This window comes from Bos indicus x Bos taurus, chromosome 20 (assembly GCF_003369695.1).
Source record: "Bos indicus x Bos taurus breed Angus x Brahman F1 hybrid chromosome 20, Bos_hybrid_MaternalHap_v2.0, whole genome shotgun sequence".
Lineage (NCBI taxonomy): Eukaryota > Metazoa > Chordata > Mammalia > Artiodactyla > Bovidae > Bos > Bos indicus x Bos taurus.
In genome coordinates this window covers 21,173,999-21,194,720 of record NC_040095.1, presented here as the reverse complement: position 1 = coordinate 21,194,720, position 20,722 = coordinate 21,173,999, and the positions used below count along the sequence as shown (strand labels likewise).

Below are 20,722 nucleotides of genomic sequence, written 5' to 3'. Positions count from 1 at the left end.
GGCTTAAAGCTCAACATTCAGAAAACCAAGATTATGGCATCCGGTCCTATCACTTCATGGGAAATAGATGGAGAAACAGTGGAAAGTGTCAGACTTTATTTTTGGGGGGCTCCAAAATCACTGCAGATGGTGACTGTAGCCATGATATTAAAAGATGCTTACTCCTTGGAAGAAAAGTTATGACCAACCTAGATAGCATATTGAAAAGCAGAGACATTACTTTGCCAACAAAGGTCCGTCTAGTCAAGGCTATGGTTTTTCCACTGGTCATGTATGGATGTGAGAGTTGGACTGTGAAGAAGGCTGAGCGCTGAAAAATTGATGCTTTTGAACTGTGGTGTTGGAGAAGACTCTTGAGAGTCCTTTGGACTGGGAGGAGATCCAACCAGTTCATTCTGAAGGAGATCAGCCCTGGGATTTCTTTGGAAGGAATGTTGCTAAAGCTGAAACTCCAGTACTTTGGCCACTTCATGTGAAGAGTTGACTCATTGAAAAATACTCTGACGCTGGGAGGGATTGCGGGCAGGAGGAGAAGGGGATGACAGAGGATGAGATGGCTGGATGGCATCATTGACTCAATGGACGTGAGTCTGAGTGAACTCTGGGAGTTGGTGATGGACAGGGAGGCCTGGTATGCTGCGATTCATTGGGTCACAAAGAGTCGGACACGACTGCGCGACTGAACTGAACTACTCCTTGGAAGGAAAGTTATGACCAACCTAGATAGCATATTCAAAAGCAGAGTCATTACTTTGCCAACAAAGGTCCGTCTAGTCAAGGCTATGGTTTTTCCTGTTGTCATGTATGGATGTGAGAGTTGGACTGTGAAGAAGGCTGAGCACCGAAGAATTGATGCTTTTGAACTGTGGTGTTGGAGAAGACTCTTGAGAGTCCCTTGGACTGCAAGGAGATCTAACCAGCCCATTCTGAAGGAGATCAGCCCTGGGATTTCTTTGGAAGGAATGATGCTAAAGCTGAAACTCCAGTACTTTGGCCACCTCATGTGAAGAGTTGACTCATTGGAAAAGACTCTGATGCTGGGAGGGATTGGGGGCAGGAGGAGAAGGGGACGACAGAGGATGAGATGGCTGGATGGCATCACCAACTCAATGGACATCAGTCTGAGTGAGCTCTGGGAGTTGGTGATGGACAGGGAGGCATGGCGTGCTGCGATTCTTGGGGTCACAAAGAGTCGGACACGACTGAGTGACTGAACTGAACTGAACTGAGAATTTATAAAAGTAGAATACTTATATCCTAGATGCAATGCTTTAATATGTCAGCCTAGGGAAATCCACTGACTTCTTGTTGTAGACTGAAATGAGTCCATTCAATTTTGTACAGAATTATATGCCTTCCCTGCCAATGGTGCTAATGATACCGTAAAGCAGGTACTCAGTACTATCTGTTATCCTTCCTGACATATAGAGCAGCTGAGGAGATGGACGACTATGGCTAAATACCTTAATAGAATCTAAGAGGAAAGAAGAAATGTTTGTGCTTTAATAAATGATTTAGGTTATAGTGGTTCAAACTACTGAAGCATTTGTGTTTAAATTACTGCCTTTGCATTTGATGGTTCTGGATGTATATAAAAACAGAATGATTATTGATTGTTTACTTTGATTTGCTTCATGATGACCTCACTGGATGTCAGATTTGATGATGGACATGTTCGTCTGAGATTTCCATTGCATCTTAACAGACTATTAATGTGTAGGGAACAAGATTAGGCTTTTTTCCCTGATAGCTCAGTGGAGGGGACAGTGTAGAGATACTTTGTACCATGCATTGTGTACTTTGGAATACACATTCTGTAAATATCTTATGAGCTATCAACTTAGTGAGCAATATCCCAACTGATTATTTTTATGGAGAACATAGCATCTTCTTTAGTTTTTTTTTTTTATTATTATTATTCTTTATGCCATATGTTTTCCTTTTCATTTGAAGGCTCTCTGAATAATTCAGGCCAAAAAAAAGTGAATGTGGCTTTAAAATACCTAAACTAGCTACTAGGCTTAAATTCTCTAAGCTTGTGATGCTCAAGCAAGGATGTGCATCAAAGAAAACCTGGGGTGCTTTATAAATAAGAAGGTTGCTGCTAAGTCGCTTCAGTCGTGTCCGACTCTGTGCGACCCCAGAGAACGGCAGCCCACCAGGCTTCCCCATCCCTGGCATGCTCCAGGCAAGAACACTGGAGTGGGTTGCCATTTCCTTCTCCAGTGCATGAAAGTGAAGAGTGAAAGTGAAGTCGCTCGGTCATGTCCTAGCGATCCCATGGACTACAGCCCACCAGGCTCCTCTGTCCACGGGATTTTCCAGGCAAGAGTGCTGGAGTGGGGTGCCATAAATAAGAAGGTTACAGACTCTCAGATATCCCAATTCAGAAGCCTCCAGAGATAGAAACTTCAATGTGTCCTTTTAAATAGATTTCAGGTGCCTCTGGTTCTTCATTCTGGCTAAGAGCCCCATACCTAATAAATATTCTGTTACTGATATGTATGGTACATACCTTATAATTTGTGTCTCTTGATTTTAAATTTTTGAGAAATCCTCATGCATGGAATCTTTCTATATTTCTGGTTTGAAAGCCAGCTTTTGATTACATTTAAGCTTATGCATTCTCTTACATTTATGTTGCCTTTACATTTAGCAAAATACCTTTGTTTCATCCTCACCATCAGCTTGTGAGGTCGGCCATGACCACAGTTCATGAACATGCAAGTTGGCTCAGACCATGTGAGCCCCTGGTTGAGGGTATATATGGAGCCTCAAACCTGGTCCATGCAATGCACACTAAATTATGTACCTGCACTGGCTGGGTAAGCTCAGAGGGGCTATATTCTTCTCATTTTCACAGAGGCATGCCATGGGCCAGTGGTGCCCCTGTGGTAAGCAACCAGGGCTTATTATCCCCATGTAAGGCATGAAGAGCTGGAGAGGCTCAGAGGATGAGAATCAGTGGTTCCTCCAAGGTTTCACAGGTCATGAGTGCCCAGCTCAGATGACGTTACTTGTCCTAACCCAGTGCTTTCCTGTCATAGTGGAAATTACTCTTTTATAGTCTTTGAAATACCCATGTAATTCCACCCAAAGAATTTACAGATGCTCTCGTTGTTCAACTTTGTTCCTGACCATATAATTATGAATTTCTTTTTCTTTTTGATCAGGACCAATTTAGTTAACGTTGGTTGTGACTAGTCTTTGAAAAGAAACACTCATACAAACAAAGCAAAACAACTGTCTGATAACCTTTGAAATTCCAGGCTATGTTAAACATCTAGATTAAAATCAGTAAAACATCTGGAGTTTTCATAAAGATGGTAATGTATGTAGATCATCCTTCAGGATATGTGCATATGCTTGTCCTGTGACATACTGGAAATAGTAGCAGCATGGAGATGAGGAAGCACAACATCTAGTCCTGATATTCTCCCTGATTTCATGCATGCCTAACCCAATTCATGATGAAATGATAAACGTCTGGCTTTTTTTTTCTTTTTTTTTTTTTGCTGGAAATTAGTCCTGCACAAATGTGTTCTTTGGCTAGTCTGCGTGGTTCCTTTGTGTTCTTCTGGCCATGTCCCTCTGCCCCCACCAGCTGCCACTGTGCTCACCACGTCATTCTCCTCGGGACACAGCTCTTCTCTTCTGGCCTTTGAGGCTGCCAGCATCTCTCTTACCTCTTACTTCCCAAGCCTGGATGTAAAGCCTTCCTCTCAGCTCCTCATGGAAGACAGAGTTCAGGCTGTTTAAGTGTTGCTGTGTCTTTATTAAAGACCGTAGTAGTAGAAAGGGAGTTCAACACCAAGAATAACTCACACTGCTCTCTTCCTGGACTGGTGCCCTGTCTCGTTACCAGCCTGTCTCCACGTTCCAGGCACGACTCACTCAGAAAGGCTGGCAGGGCCCTACGTCTCTCCAGACATGCGAGTGCAAGCATAATGACTCTCAGCTACAGAAAGAGGAGGGTTTTAATCCCCTCATCTCATTTTAAGACTTACCTCTCTAGTCTTCCATTTCTGTTCTAGGTTTCAGAATTTTTAGGATTATTACAAGTGGCAACATCTGTTCACTTCAGGAGAAACCTCATTTCTGCCCAGAAGGATGGAATATCTTCCCACAGTCCCTACAATACAGTTTAAAGTTATTAGTCGTCAGACTCCAATAAATTAATCAAAGTCTAAATTATTCCACCTTTAATGCTCGTTCCTGTGGGATATTGATGCTTTATCAGTGTGTATATGTGCCTCAATTAGTTAAGTTCTATCTTATTCTCTCCTCTGAGGATTTCAAGTAATCTGGGTTCCAAGATTGTGGGTCACTTTTTATACCTCTCTGTTCTTCTCATTTTCCAGTATGCCAAACAGAGATGAAAAATCCTCTATAGGGGTTTTAAAGGATCATATGGAATGCACTAAATCATGCTACTTATGTGCTAGATTTTGTACACATACTGTTTTAAATTTTGTATATATTTTTATATTAATTCAACAAATACTAAATAACTATTGCCATGTGCCTTGCACTGTTATAAATGCATTTAAGAATAACACATTTCATAATATCCCTTTACTATACTGTGATTAGCTTTATTTTGTCTTTACTCTGAGGCTCAGAGAGTTTAAGCAAACTGCCTAAGGTCACACAAGTAGTGTGAGGAGTCAGTCCGATTCTGGAATTTATGTGTGTGTTTGTGAGTGCTAGTCACTCAGTCACGTCCAACTCTTTTCGACCCCATGGACTGCAGCATGCCAGGACTCTCTGTCCATGGGATTCTCTAGGCAAGAATATTGGAATGGGATGCTGTTCCCTCCTCCAGGGGATCTTTCCAACCCAGAGATTGAACCCCAGGTCTCCTGCATGGTAGGCAGATTTTTTATTGTCTAAGACATTTAATTCTTTCTGGAATTTATGTTCTTAGCATTTTGCATAGGCTTAGAATTCTGGCATCTGAAGACATGACCAGAGTGAACAAAAAAAGAAGGAAAAAAAAAGAAAAGAAAGATATGTTTACTTGCAATATGAAGGAATCCTTAAATTAGAATTTTAGTGTAAGCAATTATCCAAATATACAAATCACCAAGAAAATAAAAATCTGTATTCTTTCAGATGCCAGTTTTGTGGGGCTTGTTATTGAATTTTTATTAATAACAGTTGTTGACAGAAAAAAAAAAAAAAAAAACTATGGCCCCTGTCCTTAATCTAGGGCCTTGCTACTTTCAGTGTGGACCCAGCCGCACCATCAGAAACCCCGGAGAATTCGTTGGAGATGAGGATTCTCAGATCCACACAGACCTACTGAATCAAAATCTGGGCTTTACCAAGGACCTCAGATGATTTCTGTGCACATTAAAGTTTGAGAAGCTCTGGTCTAAAGCAGTATATGCTCCAGCATTGATGTAAAGTGATATTACCCAGATGTAAGCAGCTGTTTACCAGATATGCCCAGGGAGGGCATCAATATGTTGATCTTCCTAGAATGAACTTGCAGCATGCCAACTCTTCAGCAGTATGAGAACTCTGTGCCAGTAAATCATAGTTACCATTAGGAAACGTCCCTCTTTAAAATTTCTTCTGATTCAGACCTCCCAAGCACCATCGCCAAGCTCCATCCGAAGGCTCTGTGGGGGCGAGGATCCTTGTCATCCAATCCAGATCATAATTGGTGGATCTACTTGAACAGGTGCACAAGTTGATTAGTGTAATCTAGTGAGAGAGGCTATTGTGTGACATCACTTGGGTCTTTGAGATGCTCAGTGGGGATTTCCACTCTTCTGATTTATGCTTTGACCCTTCCCCTCCAGCACAGGTGCTTTCTGACTCCTGCCTCTCCATATGGCTCCTCATGTCGGATCCAGATCTCAGCATGCTGGGATCTGATCTGAATACTCTTATTCTGTTTCTCTCATGCCTTTCCTGTCCTGCTTGGATATCCTGATACCCATCTGAGTGCCCCCCTGCAGATTCTAAAAATTGCTGGTATCCTGTGCCTATGCCTGATGGCGGACTCCCCTCCATGCTGGAGGTGACTGCGTGCATCTATCTATGGGACTAATCAGACACAGGTTGAACCCAGCTTCTGATCTTTGTCTTCCAGTCTTGCTCAGCCTCATGTCCCTTCATGAAGATCTAGGCCTGAAGGTAATTTTTCTTGTGAATGAATGTGAGAGTGCAAATTTAAAACCAAAGAGGTAAGGCTGTGAATGCATTCAATCATGGAAGAACTGAATTCTGTTTCAATTTCTGCTGTCAGAACAGCCTGTTCTTCTAAATAAAAACATGAGCCAAACACAATCTAATTTGTTTAATAGAAAAAAATTGAATTTCATGATCAAATGAGACTGGCTATTCTATGACTCAATCAGTTGTGGAAATGAAATAATGTGTCTTGAGCTCCTAAGAGAATGTTCTGTCTATGGCAGGTGTGTTAATAAGTGCTAGTTCTCTTTCTCTTGGCAATCAGTTCAAATAAAATCGAAAAGGTCTGCTTTGATGTGGTGGGTAAACCTGGCTTTAGTGTCTGTATTCTAAGTCTGTCTTCCTGAGGGCATGTATTAAGCATCACAAGAGAGGTCTGAGGCCACTGAATTCTACTGGATAGTCCAGCCATTACAGCCAGCAGCACATCATCAAGAAAAGTTATTATTTTTTGACAGTGGTTTTCCTATAATCGATAAAAGCTACGGAAGAGTCTTTGCAAAACTCAGGGTCTCTGTAGGAGTATGAGGCCAGCTTGGGAATGAACAGTGTGTGTTCTATTCAGCTTAGTTAGAATCACTGAGCATCTGGTTTACGTAGATAATAGAGAACATTTGTCCAGACACCTGCCATGTGCAAATTGCTTATCATTTTTATACTTGCAAATTAGGAATCCAAGACCCCTGCAAGGTTATGAATAAATAACAGGACTAAGGGCTTATAGACCAAAGTCATTGTTAAAATAAACAAGCTGTAACCCAAGATTTAACAAGCCAGCCACCCTGCAAGTAGTGCATTCCCAGCCCTGCATTGTCCTCTGTGGGGCTTACGTTCACCAGTCATTTCTTTTTCTTTAATTTCCTTTTTTTTTTTTTTTTAAAAAAGAGATTATTCCCATATTCTCATTTTGATAGCCTTTGACAGATGGTACACAAAGGGAATATGATTTAATATAGTGAGTTTGGTTGGTATGAGGATGAGATTAAAGGCCTTTGACTTTCTAGTCTTGCTGAAGTCTCAGAAAAGAGTTGGCCCTGCATAGAATTGTGAGGAAGTGCAGCCTTCCATTCCATGAGGTCCTCTTATCTCTTTTCTGACTTTACCCTTTGAAAGATTGCCTCCCCCGGGTATTCTTTTTCTTCTTTTCCCTTCTGAAAACTTGTTTTCAGGAGATACATGCAGAAAAACTCATACTAATGAGCAGACAGCTGTTAAAGTTGTAATATATTCCTTTTACTAAGAATATTGGTATTTTTAACTGGAGACAAGAAACCACATGTCAGAGACAAAAAAAAAAAAAAAGAATTTGTTAATTGCAAAATGTTAGACATTAGTGAGCAGGTGGAGAAAATATTTCAGTGGGGGAAGAAAATCCTGAGTTTCATTAAGCTCCTGCAGGATACTTGCCCTGCCTACAGGTAAGAGTTGAAAAGTGAGGACTGAAGTAAAGGTGTGGGGGATACAAAGGTGTATATGTGAGGATCAGTGGAGGAGAAGAGCAAGAAGAAATATTTGTATGATACTAAGAGGTTGAAGTTATCTTTTTATTAAGAAATTGAGGCTTTGGATTAAGAGATGGAAAACAAGAGAGCATTTGGTTCCTACTTAATACTGTGGAGTGGAGGCTATCCTAAAAATCTGGTGTGCTTCTAATTGAAAACAGATTTTCAAAGAGTGATATAAGTCCTTATGTAAAAGCTTGAAGTAATTATTCATTTTGCTGATATTTTCACTTGTTTAGTGTTTGATGTGCTTAAAGTAATATACTTTTGCATAGAAAACAAACCTTAGGCAGTAAGATTTAATCAGATATGGTATGATAGTCAGCCTCCAAGATGGCCCCCAGTAACTCTTGCCTCCTGGTATCCACACCCTTCTGTCGTCTTTTCCCATATTGGCTACTGTTGATCTATGAGATAAGTAAGATGTTATGGAAGTGACACTGTGACTTCTGCAAGCTTAGGTCACAAACTCATGATAGCTTCTGTCTTATACTCTCTTTATCACTTGCTCTGGAGAAATATCCAGATGCCGTGTGATAAGAACATACCAGTAGCCCCATAGAAATCTCATGAGGAGAGTAAGTAATTTCTTCTGCCATCAACCAGCTCCAAATCGCCAGCCAAATGAATGCCTCCTGTTGAAAGCAGATTCTCTAGCCTCAGTCTAGCCTTCAGATGAAAATCTAGCCCATATTTTGATGCATCCTCGTGAAAGACTCTGAACCAGAACCATGTGGCTAAAAGCTGCTCCCAACTTCCTGACTCACAAAAGTTATGAGAGATAACCAATGTTTATTGCTATGTTAAGCCACTGGTTTTGAGGTAATTTTTAATGCAGTTTTTAACTAATACATATGAATAAGGCAGAGATCTAGCCTGGAAGTGTGGATAGAAAAGTCAAAGCATCAAGTCAATAAATTTAACTTAGTGACCTACCATGGCCCAGCATGATTCTAGACACTGTAATTAAAATTTAAAAAGCACAATGTCCCAACCTCAGATGACTTAGTGCATGGTTTGATAAATGTGGATCATCCATATCACCAAAGAGAGCAGTGCGGAGAAAGATGTGCCCATATTTTGCAGATATTATACATTGTAGAAAGGAGAAGGGCAGGGTAGGGTAGACCAAAGAGCTAATGACTTCTGGAGGAAGTGGCACGATAGATGGCCCACAGAAGACTTAGGAACACTTAGAAGACTTAGAAGACTCTGAAATGAATTCCAGAAAAGTTTTTCCAGTGGAAGAATGTGATTAGAAGTCATGATGATAGAAATGAGCGAGCTCACTGGGGAAGGTTTAGTGTGTATGTATGTATTTGTGCTTGTGGGAGGGTCCTAAATCCTAGTTTTTGATTTAATGATCTTGGGAAAAAGTCTAAGAAGTAGAAAAAATATTTAAAATTCAAATCATGAGAAATCATCTTGGAATCAGATTTTAAGAAACCTTATCTGGTTTTCAAGTACAGGATATGTTAGGAGAGAATAAAGATAAGTGAGAAGATCCCATGGCGATCCAGGTTTGTGAGACATTTAGTTGGGGGCAATGAAACTCAATGGACATAAATCTGATCAAACTCCAGGAGATGGTGGAGGACAGAGGTGCCTGCAGTGCTAGAGTCTATGATGTTGCAAAGAGTCAGACATGACTTAGTGACTGAACAACAATGAGAGAGGAGAGGAAGGGCAAATCTATGACAACACAAAAAGGCCAAGTGACTACCTCTTCCCTTGAACTGCAAACACCATTGTGTCAGGAACCATTCTCATTGCCAAGCACATAACTGGCATGAGTAAGTGCTCAGCATGAATTTATTGAATGAATAAATGAAAAAGGGTTATTCCATCCTCCTGTTGACCATCCTCTTGTTCACTGGTCTCTTTTTCACATGTTGCTTGCCACCCCCAGGTCTTTCCTCATCATGCCATTTGTTCTACCTGGACTGACTACTCCAGGTCCATAGGGCAATAATAGATATGAGGATCATTTGATTAGTATCTGGCTATCCTATTAAAATGCAAATAAGCTCCACAAGGAAAGGGACCTGTCTGCGGGAAAAACTGTTATATTTTCAAGGGCATTTTTTTGTACCTATCCAAATGAAGGATGAGATATCAAGTAAATCTCTTCTTCTCATCCCTCACTATCCAAAATACCCCTAGGTTCTCCATTTCTCTTCCTGAATAGCTCTTACCTCACATCACATATTCTATCTGTGCATGAAAGAGTGAGCATCGCCTTCCTGAGGCTGCTATATTTAAGAGGGAAGCTTTCATGGTTAGCCCTTGGCTGGTGTCAGGAATGTGAATTTCCCACCATTTCCTAACTGATGAGAATGGTTTGTTGTACCTAAATTATTTGTACAGTGTTCATATTAGACACTTGCTTGTCTCTAGGAATCTGGAATTTTTGTACAGTTAGGCAGAGGGTACCTATGCGGCTAGACCCCAGGAAAAACTTTGGGCACTGAGGCTCTAATAAACTTCCTGATTGACAACATTGCACACATGTTGCCATAATTCAATGCTGGAAGAATTAAACATTCCATGTGAGTCCACGGATAAAGGACTCTGGAAGCTTGTGCCTGATTTCCTCCTTTCTCCTCATGTGCCTTTTTCATTTGCTGATTTGGTTTTGTATTCTTTTGCTGTAATAAATCACATCTACAACTATCTGCTGAGTCCTATGAATCCTAGCAAATCATAGAAACTGGTGGTGGTCCTGAAGAACTCTGACCATTCATTGACAAATTCTGTCTGCATTTCTTTCAAAGTATATCATGAATATGATCATTTCTCATTTCCTCCACTGTTTCTACCCTTGTCAAAACTGTTATGATCTGTCTTCTAGTTGATACTCTTCACCAGTCTCCCAATTTCCACTCCTTCATTTTCTTGAGCGCTGCTGCTGCTGCTAAGTCACCTCAGTCGTGTCCGACTCTGTGCGACCCCGTAGACGGCAGCCTACCAGGCTCCCCCGTCCCTGGGATTCTCCAGGCAAGAACACTGGAGTGGGTTGCCATTTCCTTCTCCAATGCATGAAAGTGAAAAGTGAAAGTGAAGTCGCTCAGTCGTGTCCGACTCTTAGGGACCCCATGGACTGCAGCCCACCAGGCTCCTCCATCCATGGGATTTTCCAGGCAAGAGTACTGGAGTGGGGTGCCATTGCCTTCTCCAAGCACAGCAAACTAATTAAAATGAAAACATGACCTGTCACTCCTCTGCTTAAGCCCTCTAGTGACCAGACATCCCACTCAAAGAAAAAGCAAAGTATTTACATGACCTCTGCACTCTGACTACTTATTGACCCCTAGCCTGCAGCCCCTCCTGCCCCTAGCCTGCAGCCCCTCCAGCCAGAAAGTTTGCCTGCTCTTCCTCACAGGCACATTACAGCCTTTACAGTCCTTTTGACCTGGAACGCCCTGCCCAGATGGATCTTTGTGGTTCAATTCTTCACTTCCTTTGGACTTTTAGAAATCAAATATGGCCTTAATAGGAGGCCTTCCCTGGACACCCTACCTGAAATGTCAACCTCTCCTTTTCCTCATTCTCCTTTACTTTTTCCCCTTAACACTTATCATCAAACTACTATAGCTGCACTGTGTATTTACATTACTTATTGTAGGGATTTTTGTCTATGTTCACTGAAATATCTCTGGTTCCTACAATAGCTCCTGACATACAGAAGGAGCTCAAGAAATATCTGTTTAATGAATGCACAAGGAAATGGAAAAATAATAAACAGCCCAGTCCCAAATCTCACATTTCCTGAATAGGTTTTCCCAATTCCCCTAAAATTTTTTGCATAGAATTCTCTCTCTCTCTTTGTGTGTGTGTGTGTGTTTTGGTTATTTATCTCATTCTCCTTGTTTGCTATTTCTAACTGACAATCATTTCCTAATTCTCTTTGTAGTCCCTATACCTGGAACAGTGCCTGGCATGTTGTAATTCAACAGCAAAGTTCTGAGTGAATGAGTGAATAAATGAACTTCTCTTGTGATGCAAAATATCTTTCCAAATGGTTAGCCCAAGTTACACTGATGTTAGCATATGCGCGCATGCGCGCACCCCTTTCACTAAAGATAAGGCAAGGAGTTTGTTTTTGTTCGTTCAATCATGCTAAATGGCTATATTGTGTTTTTGTTTGTTTCTTTGATTGCTACTCTTTAACTATTTTCAATTCTTTTTGTTAAATCTGTAAATCTGTTCTGCTTGTAGTTTATTTTAGAAACAATGAAAACACAATATTTCCAAAGAATATGAAAACTGATTGTTTCTTTGTACCAGCAGGATTGAAGAATGTGTGTCAGGGCCAGGGAGACAGCAAAAATAAGTGAACCCAGGAGTGAATGTTCTGTTGGTGGAAATGGGCTCTATGTTCTCTGCTGCCCTTTGTTGGTAGTATTCAGTACCACTGAGTGCTGTGTGGGGCAGTGGGCTCAGTGTTGCCAAAGTTTCTTTTTCAAAATTAAGCCTTTTATCTCTTAGGTCTAAAGGTGAAATCCCGGAGGTAAAAATACAGCATAACGTTAGCAGTAAAAATATTCACCTTGAGATGAAGAAATGGTAAAAGTACTAAAAAGTAATCAACAACAGGTGATAACGTGAGAAGGTGTAATGGATTTGCTAACCTTGAGAGTGTTGAACACTGTATGTGTTTTATACTTGGGTCTCTGATAGTACTGATACAGCTTATGATGATTAAGAAATAAGTTGATTTTTATTCTTTCCCACCCCCATCAGATTTCCAAATTGTATTGATTGTCCTATAGTTGGTAGAATGGCACCCTGACATTTGCTTTTGGATTTGATAATTCATTTATAGCAGCTATTAAATTGCTAACTGGTAGATTGGGGAAACTTCTGGGCAGCAGAAAGCACATGTTGTACACACTTTATCAACCATGCAACACAGTAGAATTCCATATGTTCATTGCCAGCTGCCCTATGCAAATCCTTTCCTGGAGTTGTGTGCCATAGAAATAGGGTTGTATTATCAAAATCTGTATTCTTGAAAAAAACGGCTTTATTTTCAAAGAGTTGCTTGCTAGAAAAGGGGAATGACATTAATAAAACAGGATGGCCCATCATCTGGACAGTTTCCTTGGTGGTCAATTATAGCCGGCATCCTGGGGAGGGCCACATCTGTTATACAGACTTCAAGTTTTCTTCTCACAATAAAGAAAAGGGAGAAGCTATTGAATGCACATTGAGACCCTCCCCTAGTATTGCAGGTGGCATTCCCAGAGCTAAAATTTTAGCATTTACCTTGTGTTAACCTTTTACATTTTCTTTTCTTTTTTAATATGCGGTTTCTGTGGCTGACTACAGGATTTCATGACATAATATTTCTATGTATCCTTTGTGAAAATATCTAAAGTACTTACTGCTGCTTAAAATTCTGAAAGAGAATTTTTTATTTTTTTTTTAAGTTTGGAGCTCTCAACCTGGTCCCCTGAAGAATATAAAAGAGAGAAACTGTTTATCATGCCCAATAGGAGATAGGACTAGTTTATTTAGCTTGTTTAGGACATGATTGTAATGTTGGTGTATAAAGAAAATTGCCCAAAGTCCATTTTCATAATACCAAATGATGACTATATTTATCACAGCACCATTGTCCTGTAGTCCAAACATTATTACCTTATTCATCATGCCAATAGCAATATTTTCTTATCCTATTTGTCTTTTATTTCTACTCTCAAACAAGGCAATAGGGAAGTTATGCTGCCTTTAATTTGGGGGGGCAAACTATATAATAATTGACTTTATTTCTCTTTAACTTAAATATTTTCTAAATTCAGAATTAGTTTCATAATGTTTGAATGAGGCTTCATCTTATATGCCCTGAGAAAAGAGATCAAGCTATGTAGGAAACGGTTATGGCTTTTTTCTTAAATCAAAACCAAAAGGAATCAGAAAACCACAATAATAATAGGCTTACATAGCTGGTTGTTAGGTTGCAAGATATATGATATTCAGAGCCTGCTATGTATCAAATACATGCTTGGTAATTTAAAGACATTTATTATTTCTACAGATTAGTCTTTTCCAGTGAGGATTAGAATTCTCATTGTACAAAAAAAGATACAAAAGCACCTGGTAAAGGACAGGACTATTTCTACCAGCCTCACTATATGAACCTGAATCTTCTCTCTCTGTGAATAACAGAGAAGATTCAGGGTGAATGTACACAGATAAATTAGCTTCACGGTGGCACCGAGGCTTTCTGAAATTGCAGCAAACCAATTTGACTGTCATACTGGCTAGCTTGTGTTCGGCTCTGGGGGCCCTATATAGTGGCATTGATCTTTTTTTAATCTTGTAGGATCATATGCTTCCACACAGGGCTGTGTCCTTTAAAAAGACACCTCGGGGATGCTGAGCATCCAGAAAATGTGCCAAATATTTCACAACTCATCTCTTTGAATTACCTTGAGAGTACCTGGCACTTGCTTTTTTTCAGTGGTGACAACTCTTCAGTCTTTGAGGATTGGTTTTGAAAATGTGAAGCAAACAGAAAAAAAAAAAAGGAAAAGCTATCCAGAGCTGAGTCTAAAGAATGCGGTAATAATTGCTTTACTTGAGCCCCACTTGAGATGTGCTTATCCAATTAAAAACATGATTTTCCCTCCCTTCCTACCTCTCCCCCTTCCTTACTTCTTCCCTCTTTTCCTCCTCCTTCCCTTTCTCCTCCTCCTTCTCCTTGTTCTAGTCTTTTTTTCTTAGCTCATGAAATGCTTCTGTGAAGAGACTTTCAAAAATGTTTTCAGCATGGAAAATTTTTAAAATCAATAAGTATTCTTCCAAGTGACAACCTTGAATACTAATATTTTGAAAAGTAAGTTCTAGTGTGTTTGTAAAAAACAAATCATACAGCTAACCCCAGTGGGTTTCCCATCTCTGGTAATCCACTGCTGTGTACACACTGCCCCCAAAATGTAGTGAGGAAAATGGAAATCATTTTCTGATGCACACAGTCTCATGGGTCAGGAAGTCAGGCAGCGACAGCAGGGGCAGCGCCTCTCACCCTTCACCCGCCACGAGAGCTGGGGCCTCGGCCGAGTGGCCCAGTGGACTGGATGGCCTGAATAGGGCACTTTGAGGCCTCAGTTCTGCTATGGTCCTTGGTCCTTCTCCACATCTGAGATGGTTTTGGTTTTTGTTTTTTCCCCCTACTCACATGCCTAGCACCTGCCTTGATATGGCTAGAATGTCTGGCTCTGGCAGGTCATCTCTCCCCATGTAAACTCTCAAAATACCCAGATGCAACTTCCTCACAATGTGACAATCTGAGCAGCTGGTCTTCCAACCTAGTGGTTGGCTTTCCCCAAAGTGAGTGTTCCAGGAAGCGAGAAATGAAACTTGCCAGTCTCATAAGGCCTGGCCTGGAAACTGATTCAGCATCTCTTCTACCATATGCTTTGAGGAAAAGCAGTCACAGAGCAACCTAGATTCAAGAGCCAGGGACATGAACCTCAGCATTCCATGAGGAGAAGCTCAAAAATGTTGGTCACTTTAATGAACCACGAAGCCTAAAGCTCTCCAGATAGATAGGACATGTATTCATGGATTCTTCTCTCAATTGTAAACATCAGAAATGTTCCAGGTATTGTATGGATTAAAGATGAAATAATAAGCATGGATTTTTCTAAGGATACTGTATGAATATGCTCAGAATCTAGATACACTGATTTTAATAAGGTTATTATAGTATGAAGATAATTCTGGTTAATGTTTATGTCTATATGGTAGACTCATTCTAACAAATAATCTATCAGCAAATTTTGATACTTTGGAAAGTAATCGCCTGATAGATTGATGCAGATTACCTGTGCATTATATTAGAAGTTATATAATCCTCTCTACCTTGTTCATGCTTGTCTCTTTTCCTGAAATATACTACTTACATTCATACTGAGTTTGCTTCCTAAAGTGTCTATCTAGCCATCAAAGTCCACATCTTCCTTTAAGTCTTTCCCATACGCAAGTTATGAGAATGGGGTTTCTGAGGCTCCATAATTCTTGGAAGCTTAGAAGAAAGAAATTTTCAGGTAAATTTTGGACTTGTGATTCTTCACATACTTTACCTCAGATTAAAGCTATTTATTTTCTCATTGTCTTTTCACTCCTGATAAGCACCTAGCAGGTGGTGCTTTATTTATTTATTTGCATGATATTTATTTACTTATTATGTGATTTATTTACACTTTTATTTATTTACATGATGCCATTCTTAGTGTGGTATCCTGCCCAGAGTAAGGGCTTGAGATGTACTGTTCAAGATAAATAATAAAGACAGATACATAAGGATTTCTGTTGATTGTGTAGAGTTATAGAAATATCCATGATGCTAAAATTTGTGATGAATTGAGCACTTAACCTAGACAGAACAATGGTAAGTGCCTATATACAAGATCCATTCAGCTTTATGAAATGAGAGTCTTGGTACTTGCCTAGGCATTATGCTGGGTGAAAACCTGAATGCAGCTTCCTCACTCAAGGCATGCTTATTCTAGGGGAGGAATTGAACACCACACAAGAAAGTGGATAACCATTTACAGAATTGTGATAAGGGCTATTAAAGGAAAGCACAGTATGCCCGGAGAATACACAGATCTAACCAACCCAGTGGAGTGGTGGTTAAGAAGACAACTGTGGAGATGCCTTTTGGGCTGAATTTTAAAGGATGATCAGTAGTTAACAAAAGGGGTTACACAGTGGATTCCAGGACTTGAGGATGAAGGATGCATGACCTGTTGGAGAATGGAGAGAAGTGATGTTTATGCTGAGATCTGAAGGATAGATGGGAGTTGACCAGATGCATAGTGGAGGCAGATAATATCAGGCAGAAGAAACAATTAGTGGCATGTACCTAAGGTGGGAAAGAGCAGAGTTAAGAGAAACTGGGTGATAAAGTGACAAAGGCAAGACTTAAATTCAGGCTCAGAGCTTTTATGTGAGAGAATATTTGCAAGTACCATTCCCCCTTAAGCTTCGGTGTGGACTAGCTCATACTGTGGACACATGACTTACAGTTCTGAGTCTATTAAGAACAAAGTATATCTTCTCTATGCTCAAGATGGCTTCCCCACACCTCTCCAGTCACATTAGGAACAGTAACATTGTTAGAGAGGTTGTACAAATCATGGCAATTTCCAGACAGTGCTGGGCTCTAGAGAGTAGACTGCAACTCTGAGGCCAAGCCCAAATTTCATGGTAGACATGAGTGATGTTTTCTAAGTCCTTTAGCCACATAGTGAAGAGGGAGGCAAGGTCCTCTCCGCAGTGTGATTATCGAGGAAGAAGCTGCGTACAAACACACCAGACACTGTGGAGAGAAGCTTGGCTTAGATGCTGAAAAGATTCAGACTAAAGTGTTGGCCTGGCTTAAAAATCCTAGCCTCTTTTAATATCCTAGCCTCTTTTAATATCCTAGCCTAAAATTACCAGGTCTCTCATGCTGTTAACTTCACTGAGCTTAAAGTTTTTACCTGTAAGAAGAGTAAAAACTGACTCCAAGAGGCTATTGTGATGATTAATAAGATACTGTAAACAGAACTGTAGTCTATTAGACACTCTATAAATGATTATTATTGCTGTATTACTATTTCTATTTTACATTTTGTGTCCTTCAGTTACCAGAGCAGGAATAATGGCTCTTTAAATATTGACTTAACTCTTTCCCTCTATGTACCACCTGTGTGTGGTAGAGAGAACAATGGCGTCCCCGAAGATGGCCACATTCTATTTCTTGGAACCTGTGAAGAAGTTAAATTACATAGCAAAAGGGACTATGTGGATGTATTAATAATGGCATTAAACATCCTGAGATGAGATGATTATACCAGATTATCAGGGGGTAGTCACAACGATCATTATAAAACTGGAGGCAAGAAGGTCAAAAGCAGGAAAAATACTACTCCCTGGCTTTAACGATGGAGGAACAAATTCTCCCCTAGAACCTCCAGAAGAAACCCAGCCATGTGGACACCTTGATTTTAGCCCATTGAGATCTATTTTGAACTTCTGAACCACTTGTATTATAGGTGTGTTGTTCTAAGCCATTAAGTTTGTGGTAATTTTTTACAATGGCAGTGGAAAACTAATGCATGATGGGACAAATAGTTTTAGCTAGTAAAATTTTTATGTGGAAGCTTTGTGCATAGGAAAGCATCTTCATTTATATACACAGCCCTTATAAAATTATCTGCTCATATTGATGAATGGTGCTTCTGTTAGTGAAGAAAGAGCCTGTTCTGCACCTGAATTTATCCCAATAATCTCTTAAGTACTCCTTTTCTTTGTCATAATGTTATTTTTTTCCCTTGTTTGTTTGAAGGATAGACAAAAAATAAAAATAATGCACTAGAAAGTCTTTTGAGAAGAGGATTTCCCAAGATGTTTCTGTGTCTGGCATGATGGAACTCCCCCAGTGGTATTTATAACTGGAAAGCACTGGGTTCTTCAAAGTTCACACCGAATGAGAGCCCCGTCTCATGGTCAGGGGGATGTCATCTGCCATCGCCATGACTTCCTGCCAAAACGATTCCTTGCCTGTCCCAGGAAGGGTATTTTTATGCAAGAAGTTTCAGTATAACCTACTTTTAAAAATGTGAGAGTTTAAAAGTAGTTGGTAATTCAATCTTACTCTTGGTACTGAATGGTTTTGTAATAAAATCATTTTAGAGTGGAGTTCTTTCTGTCCCTCTGTCCTGTTTTAATTTTTTTTTTTTTTTACTTATAGCCTTCTGATCTCCAACTTCAAGCCATTTACTCTGCAGCGAATAGCCAAGCATTTTCACTTGGCTGGCTATGTCTCGGATGTTCCTGTTTGTTTATGCATTTGCTTGTCGGGAAGTAAAGTATAAAACTTTTAACAAACACCTTTACCTTTGTTAAATAGATATAGAGCCAACAAAGTATAATATGAAATTCAATACAGAAAGGTGAGTAAAGTTTGAACTTAATACTAGAAATGTTTGTGTTTTTCTCAAAATTTATCAACTTTCTGTACCTCATACTTAGCCTTTAGAGTTTTTAAGACCATGTCAATACTATGGAAACAAAATGCCAAGCCAAGTTTCTAATGCCGATTAATTATTGAATATTGCTCTCAGAACTGTAGTTATTTCTCTGAAGATCAATCATGGCTTTATATGTGGGCTACCAATACTGCTCCATTCATGTATACTAAAGTATTTCCACTGATGAAGAAAAATTTGTATAGAATGGTAACTTATGCCATATCTAAGAGGAAAATAGCTACTTTAGTTGAAACTTCTAATGATATCAAGTTTACTATAATAGAATTGAAATTGCTCTGAAATCTCATATTTCCTACATAGCACTAAAGCGAGAACTGTAACAGACTCATTACATTTGAGCCCTTTAATAATTTTTATCTTCTTCCTAACTAAACCTGCCTGTAATATGCAACTAGACTTCCATGATTTAACACAGAGCATTGCTTCACTATGTAGGGAGGGTACAAATTACTTTCAGAAAAGATCTGAAAGTGTGGTTTGGAAAATCTAATTTTGATTCTGATCTGGGTCTTCCCATATCTCCACTCAAAATTGCCTTGTAGAATATCTAGTAAGTTTATGACAAACTGTGAAGCAAATAAATTAGCCTTTCAGTGAGGCCCTAGATGATACCAAGGGTCATAATCTCAAGAAACTGGAGTGACCCTCTCTAGAAAGAAACAGCCAGAGAACTATTTCAAAGGTGTGATTTTAAAAATGCAGTAGATTACTTCACTTAGCATAATGCCTTCCAATGAGATCACTTTTATACGTGGAATCTAAAAAATACAACAAACTGGCGAATGTAATAAAAAAGCAAACTCATAGATACAGAGAACAAACAAGTGGTTACCAGGAGGGAGAGGCAAGGAGGGAGGGACAATACAGGGACAGGGGATTAAGAGGTCCCATCTATTAGGTATAAAATAAGCTACAAGGATATATTGTACAACACGGGGAATATGACCAATATTTTATAGTAATTCTAAATAGATATAACCCTTAAAATTATGAAACATTATATTGTATACCTCTAACATATATATTGAGAGGGCAATGGCAACCCACTCCAGTACTCTTGCCTGGAAAATCCCGTGGGCTGAGGAGCCTGGTAGGCTGCAGTCCATAGGGTCGCTAAGAGTTGGACATGACTGAGCGACTTCACTTTCACTTTTCACTTTCACGCATTGGAGAAGGAAATGGCAACCCACTCCAGTGTCCTTGCCTGGAGAATCCCAGGGACGGCAGAGCCTGGTGGGCTGCCGTCTATGGGGTCGCACAGAGTCAGACACGACTGAAGTGACTTAGCAGCAGCAGCAGCAGCAACATGTATATTAATAATAAAGTAGATCAACTATACATAAAAGTGTTTTTCCATAAAAATAAAACTTTAAAAAGAGACACTGTCAATTCTCTTTTCATATCCTCTCACCTGTTCGGTATAAGGTGACCAAATTCAAATGCATTTCTCTGCCTAGGGGCTTCTTCCACATTCTAGCATTCACTTTGCTGCCCATAGGCTGGGCTGGGTGAGGCAGAGAATTAGCGTTCTGCCTGGAAACCACCTTCCTTTTGTGACTGACAAATAGGCCAGCTCCATCACCCTCAGGTTAGATAAGTCTGAGACATGTATTCTACACTGGCTCACAGCCTTCTCTAGAGGGCTTAAACTCTAGTGACCAATAGTAGAAACTTGCTTTGTGAAAATCCTTTGTTACTTGCTTTTATCTTCCTATCTCATTCCTCTACTTCTCTGCCAGAATTACCTTCGATATAAACTACCATTTAGGTCCCTGGAATCCATTTCTAGCAAAGGACATACCTTTTGAAAAGCAACTTTTTTTTTCCCTCCCAACTTTATTGAGATATAATAATTGACATATAACTTTGTGTAACTTTTAAGTACAACATAGTGATTTGATACATGTATATATTGTGAAATGATTGCTATAATATGGTTACATCATCTTGTAATAAGTACTGTCTTTT

General features: G+C 39.8%; 1 long non-coding RNA gene across 2 annotated transcripts in view; it reads left to right on the top strand.

Annotated features, from left to right (window-relative positions):
* LOC113879088 overlaps positions 1-20,722 on the top strand; it is a 209,220-nt gene that overhangs the window by 29,366 nt on the left and 159,132 nt on the right. For both annotated transcript variants that reach the window (XR_003507194.1, XR_003507193.1), the window contains exon 2: positions 18,454-18,655. This is a non-coding gene — a long non-coding RNA (uncharacterized LOC113879088). The remainder of the gene's footprint in view (positions 1-18,453; positions 18,656-20,722) is intronic.